General features: G+C 47.1%; 1 long non-coding RNA gene across 1 annotated transcript in view; it reads right to left on the bottom strand.

The window, feature by feature from the left end:
• The window catches only part of LOC115085071, a 68,498-nt gene that overhangs the window by 50,315 nt on the left and 5,237 nt on the right, over window positions 1-12,946 (bottom strand). Inside the window, exon 2 of the long non-coding RNA XR_003854705.1 lies at window positions 11,433-11,536. This is a non-coding gene — a long non-coding RNA (uncharacterized LOC115085071). The remainder of the gene's footprint in view (window positions 1-11,432; window positions 11,537-12,946) is intronic.

Here is a 12,946-nt window from a genome sequence, read left to right as displayed (position 1 = left end):
AACTCTGTTCTGGTTCTCCCTGCTCCAACCAGTTGCCATCCTTGAACTCGATCGCGCACCCGCTGTCTCCGTGGGCACGCCAGACTTTCACTCTCCTAGGAGACCCTGCGAGGCCCACCTAAGTCCAAGTGGTCCAGGTCCCTACGGGCTCCTCTCAGGGGGACCTTGGACTTCAAGTGGTGAAGCTCTTACTAGCCTCAATGTGCTCTGCCCCTGGGGGCAGTTACCTCCTGTTCCATTTCAGGAGGTGTTCCATCTCTGCCCCAGGACATGGGTCCACCCCCGAGCGCAACAGGTTGCCAAGGCCATGGACTCAGCGGAGTCTCTCGCCTTCAGGGCCCTACCAGGACTGGCCTCCACAGTGAAACATCATCAAGCTTTAGAGACGCTGACTTCTTCAGTGGAAGAATTGCGCTCTCAGCTCCAAGATACAGCAATGGTCAACCTGGTGGGCCTCTCGGCCACTATGCTTCCCAAATCAACACTGGCACTTCCTGCACCCCCCAGGTATAATGGGGATCCACGCTTCTGTCGTGGTTTCCTTAATCAGTGCTTTATGCAGTTTGCACTGCAACCCTCATTGTTTTTGAAGGTGTAATTAGTGAGGTTTGGGTGGACCCTTGGACACTGTGGCAGCTGACCACGCCCACGGGGGGAAGTCCCGTGAGAGGCCACAGGTCAGGCTCAGCTCCGGACACACAAACACGGATATATCTTTATTTAGACAGTTTGAGAAGCCACCAGAGGTGGCAATAGTGAGTAGAAGGTGTAGCCCTGCTGGGTTAGTATTCCCCAGGGTGCTGGAACAGCGGTTCCTCCGGTAGCAGTGCTATAGTGGAGAGAACTGAGAAAATGAGTACAATAGAACATTCACAGAGTCCCAAGAATGGAGAAGCCTCGAGGTAGGGAGAGCTGGCCCTCGAGGAGCGAGTACCAGATCCCTAGCAGAGAGACTCGTTGGCAAAGTACTCACACAGCGGTTCCATGTAGGAGATGGCACTGGTGCTGGAACGGAAGCAGGCCCTCAAGGAGCGAGTACCTGGTTCCAGGAAAACAGCTCTGAGGAGTGGATGATAGTAGTACTCACTGATAGTGTCTGTAGCGAATTCTTCCAAGTAGAAGAGGAGATAGATACAGGCAGCGGGTCAGGGAACATGGGCCCTCGAGGAGCAAGTACCGGTTACCTGATAGCGACCTGAAAGAAGCAAAGAGGCCCCTGAGGAGTGGGTACCCCGTTAGCAGAAAGAGTCCAATGGAAGTTGGAGAGGCAGAGTAGCTGGGTATGGAGAGTGAATCCCATCCGTAAGAATCCCCCTTGCGAACTCAACGGCTAGCAATAAAGTGTAGGCTTAAATATCCGGGCAGGTGACATCATCACAGGGAGATGCCCCTGAGGAACGCGCCAATGAGGAAATAAGAATGAGGGCCGCGCGATGCGCACGCCCTAAGATACCTATAGAACATGGCGAGAGGCAGTGCCCAAGCCGGTCCGGGGATGCCGGAGAGGACGACAGGTGGATGCCACTGCAGCCACGCATCCGTGAAGAGCAGGAGGAGCCGCAGAAAAGGAAAGGTAGGCGAAGTGAAGCCGTTGGGAAGTGACGGTCGCAACAGGAGATCATTAAAGTCACCTTCATTCTGTCCTGGTTAGAAGGGAATGCTCTGGAATGAGCCTCTCCCTTATGGGAACGTTCTGATCCCATCCTTTCCAAGCTGTCTGACTTCACTGCCCTCTTCAAGCAGACCTTCGGGGACCCAGGTTGTATGGCTATCACTAGTCATAGCTTACTCCATCTCCGTCAAGGGTCAAGGACCCTCTCCGAATACACGGTGGAGTTTCGGACCTTGGCCACAGAACTTGGGTGGCAAGAAGATCGTCTGCAAGCCATCTTCTTAGATGGTCTCTCCTATGCTCTGAAAGATGAGCTCACTGTCCATGAGACTCCCAAGTCTCTAGAAGACTTGATTTCTCTTGCTGGAAGGATTGACCATCGCCTCCAGCAAAGACGCCTAGAAGTAAAGGCTCCATGCCCTCCTCCAGTATGCCCCACAAGTGCACCCAGCTCTCCAGTGAGGACTCCTGTACCATCACCTACATCCATGGTAGAACCCATGGAGGTGAATCGTGGGCGATTGTCTCCAACTGAAAATCTCCGACGACAAAAGGAGGGGCTTTGCCTTTACTGTGGCACTTCTGGACATCGTCTGCAGTTTTGCCCCATCCGTCCGGGAAACTGCAATGCCTGAGACAGCGGGGGACCCGAGCTTGGGTGCAACTGTTTCTGGCCCTCAACTTCTGCTTCCTGTATCCCTGGGTATCAAGGCCCACACCTTTGCGACCACTGCTCTCATCGATACCGGAGCGAGCAGTAGTTTCATTACGGACAATATCGACAAACTCTTGAAGATACCTCTCCAACCCCTCAAGGCGAGTCTTCGGATTGCCTCCATTCAGAGGGAACACCTTCCAGGTCTCATTACTCACCAGTCAGTGGCTATCCATCTCACTGTAGGTACCCTCCATGAGGAAGAGACAACTTTCTACGTCCTAAAACGCTCAACCCATCTGGTAATCCTGGGGTTACCTTGGCTCCAGGTCCATGAACCCCAGTTTAATTGGCAGTCCCTGCAGTTGGTACAGTGGGGCCCTAAATGCCAAAAGACTTGTCTGCATCTGGTATCCCCCCGATACCTGTCTTTAAATCTTTTACCCTTCCAGGGTTACCCCCGCAGTATTCTGACTTCAGCGATGTGTTCTCTAAGCAGAAAGCGGATACCTTGTCTCCATTACGCAAGTTCAATTGCCCTATTGAACTCCTGCTGGGCACTATGCCTCCCAAAGGCAGAACCTATCCATTGTCTCAGCCTGAGTCTCAGGCTATGTCGGAATATATTAAAGAGAATCTAGAGAAAGGTTTATCCGTCCATCTGATTCCCCCGCAGGAGCGGGGTTCTTCTTTGTGAAGAAAAAGGACGGTGGACTACGTCCCTGTATTGATTACAGGGGTCTCAATGCGATAACCTCTAAGGATCGATATCTGCTACCCCTCATCAGCGAACTGTTCGATCGCCTTGAAGGTGCACGAATCTTCTCTAAACTGGACCTGAGAGTTGCATACAACTTGGTAAGCATCCATCCTGATGACATTTGGAAGACGGCATTTAATACTAGAGACGGCCACTACGAATATGTGGTAATGCCTTTTGGGCTATGTAACGCTCCAGCCATCTTCCAACGCCTCATGAATGAAATCTTCCGAGATCTCCTGTACAATTTCATAGATATATACCTCAACGACATTTTGATCTTCTCTAAGGACTTAGAATCCCACCGTGAACACGTCCGCATCATTCTCCAACGACTGAGAGAGAACCATCTGTACACTAAGCTGGAGAAATGCCTGTTCGAGCGGAATTGCTTACCCTTTCTGGGATATATCATCTCTGATCGTGGATTCTCCATGGACCCAGAGAAACTTCAGGGAATCCGTGACTGGCCTCAGCCAGTAGGCCTTCAAGTGTTGCAACGCTTTCTAGGCTTCACTAATTATTGCCGGAGCGTCATTGCAAATTACTCTTCCATAGTTGCCCCACTCACTGCTATGACTAGGAAAGGGGTCAACACCTGAGTTTGGACACCCAAAGCAATTGCTGCCTTCCAGAGGATTAAAAACGCATTCAGCTCCGGCTCTTGTCTCTTTCATCCGGATCCCAAACGTCCCTTCATTGTGGAAGTCGACACAATCGGCCCGGAGCCGTTCTGAGTCAACACTCCTCCACGGGCAAACTGACTCCCTGCTTGTTCTATTCTCATACGTTTTCCCCCATGGAACAACGTTACACCGTAGGTGACTGCGAACTCCTTGTGGTCAAGCTGGCGCTTCAAGAATGGCGCCCTTGGTTAGAAGGGGTGCAACATAAGTTTACCATCTTCACTGACCACAAGAACCTCGAACATCTCAAAGAGGCTCAACTTTTGAATCCCTGTCAAGCCTGGTGGACCTTATTCTTCAAAAGCTTGACTTCAAACTGTGTTTTCATCCTGGTTCCAAGAATCTACACGCAGATGCGCTATCAAGGTCATTCGAGCCTGAGGACGTTCCAGAAGTCCCTAGCTTCATCATCGACCCTGCTTGTATTTCTCTTGCTGCAACTACCACCGTCCCGGTTGGGAAGACTGTCGTTCCTCGATGGCTACGCGAACGAGTCTTAAAATGGGCTCACGACTCTAAACTGGCAGGCCACCCTGGTCGTGCCAGGACTTTGGAAATGCTGCAAAGGCATTATTGGTGGCCTACGATGGTGCAAGATTCACGAAACTATGTGGACTCATGACCCATTTGTGCCCAGCAAAAGCCACCAACAGGGAAGCCTTGGGGCTTGCTTCAGCCTCTCCCAGCACCTACAGAGCCATAATCCAGCATTTCGACGGACTTTATTACTGACCTACCTCCTTCCCAAAATAACACGGTGATTTGGGTCGTCATCAACTGCTTCTCAAAAATGGGTCATTTTATCCCTTTGCCGGGCCTTCCTTCAGCCCCGGAACTGGCAAAGCTCTTCCTGAAGAATATCTTTTGCCTCCACGGACTCCCCAAGGAGATAGTATCCGATCGGGGACCACAGTTTGCTGCCAAATACTGGCATTCCTTGTGTCGAAAATTCAACATTTCCTTGAGTTATACGTCGGCCTACCATCACCAGGCCAATGGGCAGGCCGAAAGGACCAATCAGACCTTGAAGACATTTTTACGCTCATATGTAAATGACCAGCAAGACAATTGGTCGGATCTTCTCCCCTGGGCTGAACTGTTGCACAATACCTATGTCGCAGTAGCCACCGAAGAGGCAGTCTTTGGACAGCAGCCCCGACTGCCTCTTCCTGTTCCTTTGACGGTTCTGTCTCCAGCGGCTCAAGCCATGGCTCAAACCATTCACCAAGTGTGGACCTGGGTAAAACAGTGACTGTCACAAGCTGCTGAACGTGCCAAGCGCACTTCTGGCCTTCACAGACGACCTGCTCCACTCTTTGACCGGGCCAGAAAGTGTGGCTGAGTGCTCGACACATTCGACTGAGACTTCCCTCTCACCGTCTGTCTCCGAAATACATCGGACCATTTCCCATGATCCGAAGAGTGGGAGCAGTCTCTTATTAACTCCAGCTACCTCGTTCATTGGGTATCCACAACATGTGTCCCTGTTGGAGCCGTTGGTCCTTTCCTGGCCCTCATGTAAAAGACCCTCCTGCTCCACGAGTCTCCACAGAACCTGACACTTCTCTCCAGGTAAGAGAGGTCCTTGATGTCCGGCGACGCCAAGGCAAGTGGGAATACCTCTTAGCCTGGGAGGGCCATGGGGCCGAGGAGAATTCGTGGGAACCCTCCCAAAACATCCTTGATAAGGATCTTCTGAAGACCTTCCATAGACTATACCCTGAGAAACCACAGCCGCTTAAGGGGAGGCCTAGAAGGGGGGGTACTGTTACGCGCCCTGCCGCAGCCATCCTGCGTGCGGACCTACTCACCTTCATGGTCCCACAGCAGGCTCCGGGACAACCTCCCTCACGGTAGTTGCCACTCCTGCCAGGCTCCGGCGTCCTGCGGCGGCGGTTGCCGGGCCTTCCACTGCGCGCCGGGCCTCATGCCGAGGCTCGGCGTCCTCGGTCATCTTGGCCACGTCCGGACTCATGCCCAGACTCAGGAAGGGCCAAGGGTGGGTCCTAGCTCCACGGCGCACCCTGATTGATCCCCCGATATAAGGAAATCCTGTCTTCACTTCCTTGCCTTGGCAATCGGGTCGGTTTGCTCTGAGTTTGCCTCTGCGCTAGTACTTGTGCTTGCTTGTCCTACTCTCGTTCCAGGATCCTTCTGTTCCAGTTCTGTTCCTGACTCGTCCCTGCATCCTAGTTCCTGTTCCTGCTTGTTCCTGTGTTCATCTGTCTGTCTTCCCAGGTAGTACCCTCGGACTGTCTTACTGGTACTAACCTCAGCCTGTTCCTGACCTGCCTCAAAGACCACAGCCTGTTCCTGACCTGCCTGCCTGCCGCTTTCTTCAAAGACCACAGCCTGTTCCTGACCTGCCTGACTGCCTGCCGCATGCCTCAAGACCTCAGCCTGCCTTCGACTTCGTCTGACCTCCGGTACCTGACCCCTGCTTGCCTGACCACTCTCGGACTGACCTCTGGACACTGACCTTTCACCGGCCTGACCTCATCTCCAGATTCTGGTTCTGTTCCTTGCCTTTGCAATCTGCTGGAGCAGGTACTGCACTCAGCAATATCAGTACATACACAACAAGCGCAGAATAGTTTCCAGATGGTCAGTTTTTAATATACATCAAGTAATTCATATATGGCAACTCCACTGTATGTAGAATGATATTTTTTAAACGGGTCCCCTGACACGGACCCCGTGTTTCGCCAAGCAGGCTGCGTCGGGAGGGACAATTTCTAATGGCACCAATCTGTAAATACAAACAAAGGTATAATATGACCAAACATATTATAGGGCCAGCCAAAGGAAAAATTCTTAACAGTAAAACATTGTAATGCATAATACACATACCGGTGTTCCAGGCTGTATTACTTCATAGGGAGCGCGTATAACTTACAGCATAGAGAGATTTAAACGCTGACAACTTTTGGCGCGAAACAACGTGCCAATCAGAGAGGCAGACATCTCATCCAATCAAAGAGTGGAGTCTTTTGATTCAGGTGAAATGACTCCATTCAAGTTCCATATTTAGACCCTTTGGAGCAACAGTGTCCAAAATGTAAATCCACCTCTGTTGTCAGCATTTAAATCTCTCTATGCTGTAAGTTATACGCGCACCCTATGAAGTAATACAGCCTGGAACACCGGTATGTGTATTATGCATTACAATGTTTTACTGTTAAGAATTTTTCCTTTGGCTGGCCCTATAATATGTTTGGTCATATTATACCTTTGTTTGCATTTACAGATTGGTGCCATTAAAAATTGTCCCTCCTGACGCAGCCTGCTTGGCGAAACACGGGGTCCGTGTCGGGGGACCCATTTAAAAAATATCATTCTACATACAGTGGAGTTGCCATATATGAATTACTTGATGTATATTAAAAACTGACCATCTGGAAACTATTCTGCGCTTGTTGTATATGTACTGATATTGCTGAGTGCAGTACCCGCTCCAGCAGATTTCATTCTCGGATTCTCCTGTTGTTTTTGGAGCCATATAGATGGGCACTTCAGCCGACGACTTAACATTCAGCTACTCCGAAGAGGCATTTAATGCTGTTTTGACGGTTACTCCATTCTTTGATTCTTCTACTGCTCCATACCCTCCTGTTTCATGGTTGGACGCCATTAACTTACAGAAGAGGCTGACATGCGCAGAATTACATGCGGCAACACTTATTGAATATTATCGAGTTAGATGAATTACACAGGGTCTCAGAATCCAAAAGGAGCCAAGATTACATGTGGAAAATAAGGATTTTTTAACTCGCTGGAATGAGATCTTGAACAAGTGTTCATTTGATCTTATGCTCCTTATTATTGAGACCACAAAGCAGTTGACCACAACACTTCAAGACGAACCTGAAGTGCAGTTTGAAGTGATTAAGAGCAGTTCATCAGTAGAACAATTTGACCAACAATTGTCTGAGTTTAAAGGGAATTCAGAAAAATTTAAGAGCGATTTAAAAGCCACTAAATACAGGAAGTTCCAAAGGGACGAATTTGACTATAAAAAAGGCTACGTATACACATGGATGTCAACAAATCGAATCTCAAAGAAATCTGTCACATTCGCTCAGTCATCCTCGGATGACTCATCAGGAGAGGAGATGGGCTCCAATCAAAATCGAGAAGAGCATATGGGAATGACAATACCGCGCAATGTTGATCCACCTTCTGAACCAGTTTCTTCTTTGCCTTCTGCTTCTTTTTTAGACCCAGCACCACCTTTTCGGAACATTCGAAATACCCGCTCTCGCGGACAATTCCCACCTTCACAAGCTCAAAGAGTCACTCGATCGACGCATCACTATCAAGACCCTTGGCAGTGAATAATGTTGAGACCAATATAGTATTTAATCTTTCATCTCGTTGTCTTACAGACACTGACATGAAAGTGTTAGCAAAAGGTTTGTTTTTTGTTCCCACAATGACCTTCAATTCTTTTGATACACAAGTTCACTTGTTTCGATTCTTCAGAATGTTGAAAATATAAGCGTTTTTTTCTGATTCTCCACCATGCCAGGATTTATCATTAGTGTATCCTAAATCAAGATGGATTCCCCCGGGTCCGATAGATCCGTCCCTCATTGTTTTTGAAAAATTAGTCTGCTCTGAGGTGGACAATTTAAATAAAAATCAGGGTTATAAGTTTTATAACATCAAAGGAAAAAAGTAATGTTATTAAATCCCTGGCCAATGATTTAGACGTGGTAATAAAACCAGCAGATAAGGGGGGTGGGGTGGTTGTTATGAATAAATCTGACTATGAAACAGAGGTCTTTCGACAATTGAGTGACACTATATTTTACTGCCCACTGCCCCATGATCCAACAACTGAGTTACAAAAAAGGATTAAATTTTTGGTACAGGAGGCAGCTGATTGCAGATACATCACTGCTCGGGAGGCACAATTTTTGGTAGTAGAATATCTGATTATTCCAGTTTTTTACACTTTGCCCAAAATACATAAAACCCTAAAAAGACCCACCGGGTCGACCAATTGTATCAGGGATAGGCTCAGTTTTGGAGCCTTTATCTAAATTTGTGGACTTATTTTTGAGACCATTTGTTCCGTTGAGTAGATCTTATGTTAGGGATTCCTCACATTTGATCTCTATCTTAAACAATATGGTTTTTCCAGCTGAGTCTTGCTTTCTGGTTACTTTGGATATAATATCTTTATACACAAATATACCAAGATGAGGCCCTGATAGTGATTGAAAAGACACTCAATCTTTGGACTGGTCATATTCGTGTACCTACCCATTTTCTACTGAGTTTAGCACGTTTAGCATTGACTGAAAATAATTTCATGTTTAAATTAGATTTTTTTCAATAGATCAAAGGAATGGCTATGGGTGGGACTATGGCCCCTAGTTTGGCTTGTTTGTTTGTTACAGACTTTGAGGAAAAATTCATATACACATCTGAGTGGTCGCCCCATATACATTTATGGTTGAGGTATATTGATGATATACTGTTGATCTGGTTAGGTATGGACAATCAGTTTTTTATGTTTGTTGACTGGTTGAACAGCTGTAACCCCAATTTACAATTTAATTTTTATATTCACTCTAATCAGGTACCGTTCCTTGATATTTTAGTTGTTCTTGAAAATAATGAAGTGTTTACCTCAATTTATAGGAAAGACACTGACCGAAACACCCTCCTTACATTTGACACTTTTCATCCTAGAAATTTAAAGAAGAATATACCTACTGGTCAGTTCTTGAGACTGCACTGGCTGTGCTCTACTAAGGCTGAATATGTTAACCAGGCTAAGCAGATGATGTTAAGGTTCTGTGAGAGAGGGTACTCGTTGAAAGTACTAAAGAAGGCTTTTAAACGGACTTTATACATTAATAGGGATTTACTTTTTTTGCCACAGGACCGCTCTTCAGCTCCATCAATTAACTGTATTCTATCTTTTCCAACACTTAGTAGGACAGTTATGAACATCATTAGGAAACACTGGACTGCTCTGTCACTTGAGGAGTTTTTTCATAGCCCACTCCGGTTTACCTACCGAAGAGGGAAAAATCTCCGAGATGCTTTAGTACACTCAGGTTATAATTTTCAGAATGTCTCACCAAGTATGGGAATACATAGACCTTGTGGTCATTGTTCTGTATGTTCACACACTTCTACACTATCGTCCTTTGTTAATCCGACCACAAAGAAAACGTATTCATTAAACAGTGAATCGGACTGTGCCTCATCAGGGGTTGTATATGTAATCAGCTGTTGCTGTAATAAACTATATGTGGGAAAAACCTCTCGCATGTTTAAAACCCTCATTATAGAACATTGCTCGAACATTAAAAATCATCGGGAAAATGCACCACTTGTGGAACATTGGACTCATTTATCTCACTCGATATCAGATTTAAAGTTCTTTGTACTTGACGTGATCACGCCTCCCTTGCGAGTTGGGAATTATTCTGATATTTTGATACGAAAAGAACAGAGGTGGATTTACATTTTTGACACTGTTGCTCCAAAGGGTCTAAATATGGAACTTGAATGGAGTCACTTCACCTGAATCGAAGGAATCTTTGATTGGATGAGATGTCTGCCTCTCTGACTGGCACGTTGTTTCGCACCAAAAGTTGTCAACGTTTAAATCTCTCTATGCTGTAAGTTATACACGCTCCCTGTGAAGTAATACAGCCTGGAACACCGGTATGTGTATTATGCATTACGTTTTACTGTTAAGAATTTTTCCTTTGGCTGGCCCTATAATATGTTTGGTTGTATTATACCTTTGTTTGTATTTACAGATTGGTGCCATTAAAAATTGTCCCTCCCGACGCTGCCTGCTTGGCGAAACACGGGGTCCGAGTCGGGGGACCAGTTTAAAAAATATCATTCTATATATAGTGGAGTTGCCATATATGAATTACTTGATGTATATTAAAAACTGACCATCTGGAAACTATTCTGAGCGTGTTGTGTATGTTCTGTTCCTCGCCTTGTCATCACCAACTCTGTTCTGGTTCTCCCTGCTCCAGTTGCCATCCTTGAACCCGATTGCGCTCCCCCTGTCTCCGTGGGCACGCCGGACTTTCACTCTCCTAGGAGACCCTGCGAGGCCCACCTAAGTCCAAGTGGTCCAGGTCCCTACAGGCTCCTCCCGGGGGGACTTCGGACTTCCAGTGGTGAAGCTCTTCCTAGCCTCTGTCTCCTCCAGTGCTCCGCCCCCTGGGGGCAGTTACCTCCTGTTCCCTTTCAGGAGGTGTTCCATCTCTGCCCCAGGACAAGGGTCCACCCCTGAGCGCAACAGTTTACAATCTAAGGGCCTTAAGCCCAAATTTTCAAAGCCTGGCACGTGCAAAAACTGTGGGATATGTGCATTGCTGGGCCATGCGCACGTCGAGCACATTTAAAAAACTGCCCAGCCACGTGGAAGAGTGGGTAAATTCTAAAACAAAAATAAATTACGATAGTTAAGATAGGTTTAGGGATCGGGGAGGAGAGGGGAAAAGGGAGGAAGGTTAGGTAGGGGGATAGGAAAGTACCCTCCCAGTCCGCTCTTTAATTGGAGCAGACTGGGAGGGAACTGGTGTAGGCCCGCACTAGCGGGCCTACACCAGTTCCCTCCCAGCGGGCCTACACCAGTTCCCTCCCAGTCTGGCACTAGCGGGCCTTTAAACATTTTTCCCATAGACACAGAATGGGAGAAAAGCCTTAGTAAATCTGGACTTAAATTTGTACCTGAGACAATTGAGTGTGAAGTGACTTCCCCAAGGTCACAAGGAACAGCAGTAGGCATATTTTCACTGCAGGGGCCAGGTGAGTCTTTCACCTCAGGAGCGAGGCTGCAATGCAGAAATTATGTATTTATTTATTTGATTTATTTAGTCGTTTTATATACTGTCGCTCCAAAATCAGATCACAACGGTTTACAATATAGGCCTACAGTTGCTGGGTCAACATTCCTATTCTGTTTCAATGCTCATATTCTAGGTACTGAAGGGCAGGTCAATAGCAATGAGTGGGTTATGCACCTCTGCCAGCAGATGGAGATGGAGCAAAATCTGATGTCAAGGCTATATAGTCCCGCCCCAACATCAGCCCTCCAGTATTCTCTGGAAAAGCCAACCTGAGGACAAACCTGATTAAACTTAAACATTATTAGCAACAGGCAACCATTCATGTTTCTCAACCAACAGGAACACTGAGCTCAGCCAAAAGAAGGAACATATCTAGCAAATCAAGGGGCCGATGCAAAAAATAATGCGCTGGGGGTGCCTTGTAATATTTTAATTAGGGGTAGCGCCTCCTTGACAACTGGCGCCTGTGAGTGGTCAGCTGTCCGCCAGCTTAGAAAGCGGAAGCTGAATTTATCGGCGTCCGTTTTCCTAATCAGCACACAGCCACAGGTTCGGAAAATAGACACTGGTTAACTGAGTATCCATTTCCTGAACCTGACCACCGGCACTTTTTTAAAAAGTTTTTTAAATCTTTCGTTCCTTCGACTTAATATCACCACAATATCAAGTCGGAAGATGTTTAGAAAATCAGTATTTTCTGCTTTTCTGTACAACTTTTTTGGGTGCTCAGAAATTAAGGCCTGCTCCGGGCAGGTCTTAATTTCTGAGCGCAAAAGTGGACGCAGTGGACGCACCTTTTTTTTTTTTTTGCATTTGGAGTGAATAACTAATAGCCTCATTCACATGCATTTGCATGTGATTAGTGCTATTAGTTTCTCAGCGTGTTGGACACGCGTTGTGGAGGTGCTAATCCCCTTATAGCATAAGGAGCTGTGGTCGCGCCTATACAACCCGCGTCCAACTGCGGGTTAAATAGTGTGCTCAGCTGAGCGCACTGTATTGCATTGGCCCCTAAATGCTAGAGAAGCTCTTAATTATCAAAGAAGACCAGGAATTAGGGATGTGAATCGTTTTTTGACGATTTAAAAAAATCGTCGATATTTTTTAAATTGTCAAAAATTGTTAGAGTGCGCGATACAATACAAATTCCCCCGATTTATCGTCAAAAATCGTTAAATTGGGCACGGGAATTATTTGGGGGGAGGGCGAGAAAACCGGCACACCAAAACAACCCCTAAACCCACCCCGACCCTTTAAATCCAATCCCTTACCCTCCCCCACCCTCCCGAATCCCCCCAAAATGTTAAATTACCTGGTGGTCCAGTGGGGGGGGTCCCGGCGCGATCTCCCGCTCTAGGGCCATCGGCGCCATTTTGGCTGCCACTAATATAAATG

The sequence above is a fragment of the Rhinatrema bivittatum genome, chromosome 2 (assembly GCF_901001135.1).
Source record: "Rhinatrema bivittatum chromosome 2, aRhiBiv1.1, whole genome shotgun sequence".
Classification (NCBI taxonomy): domain Eukaryota; kingdom Metazoa; phylum Chordata; class Amphibia; order Gymnophiona; family Rhinatrematidae; genus Rhinatrema; species Rhinatrema bivittatum.
Note: the sequence above shows the minus strand (reverse complement) of the source record. Positions and strands in the feature narration are given on the sequence as shown.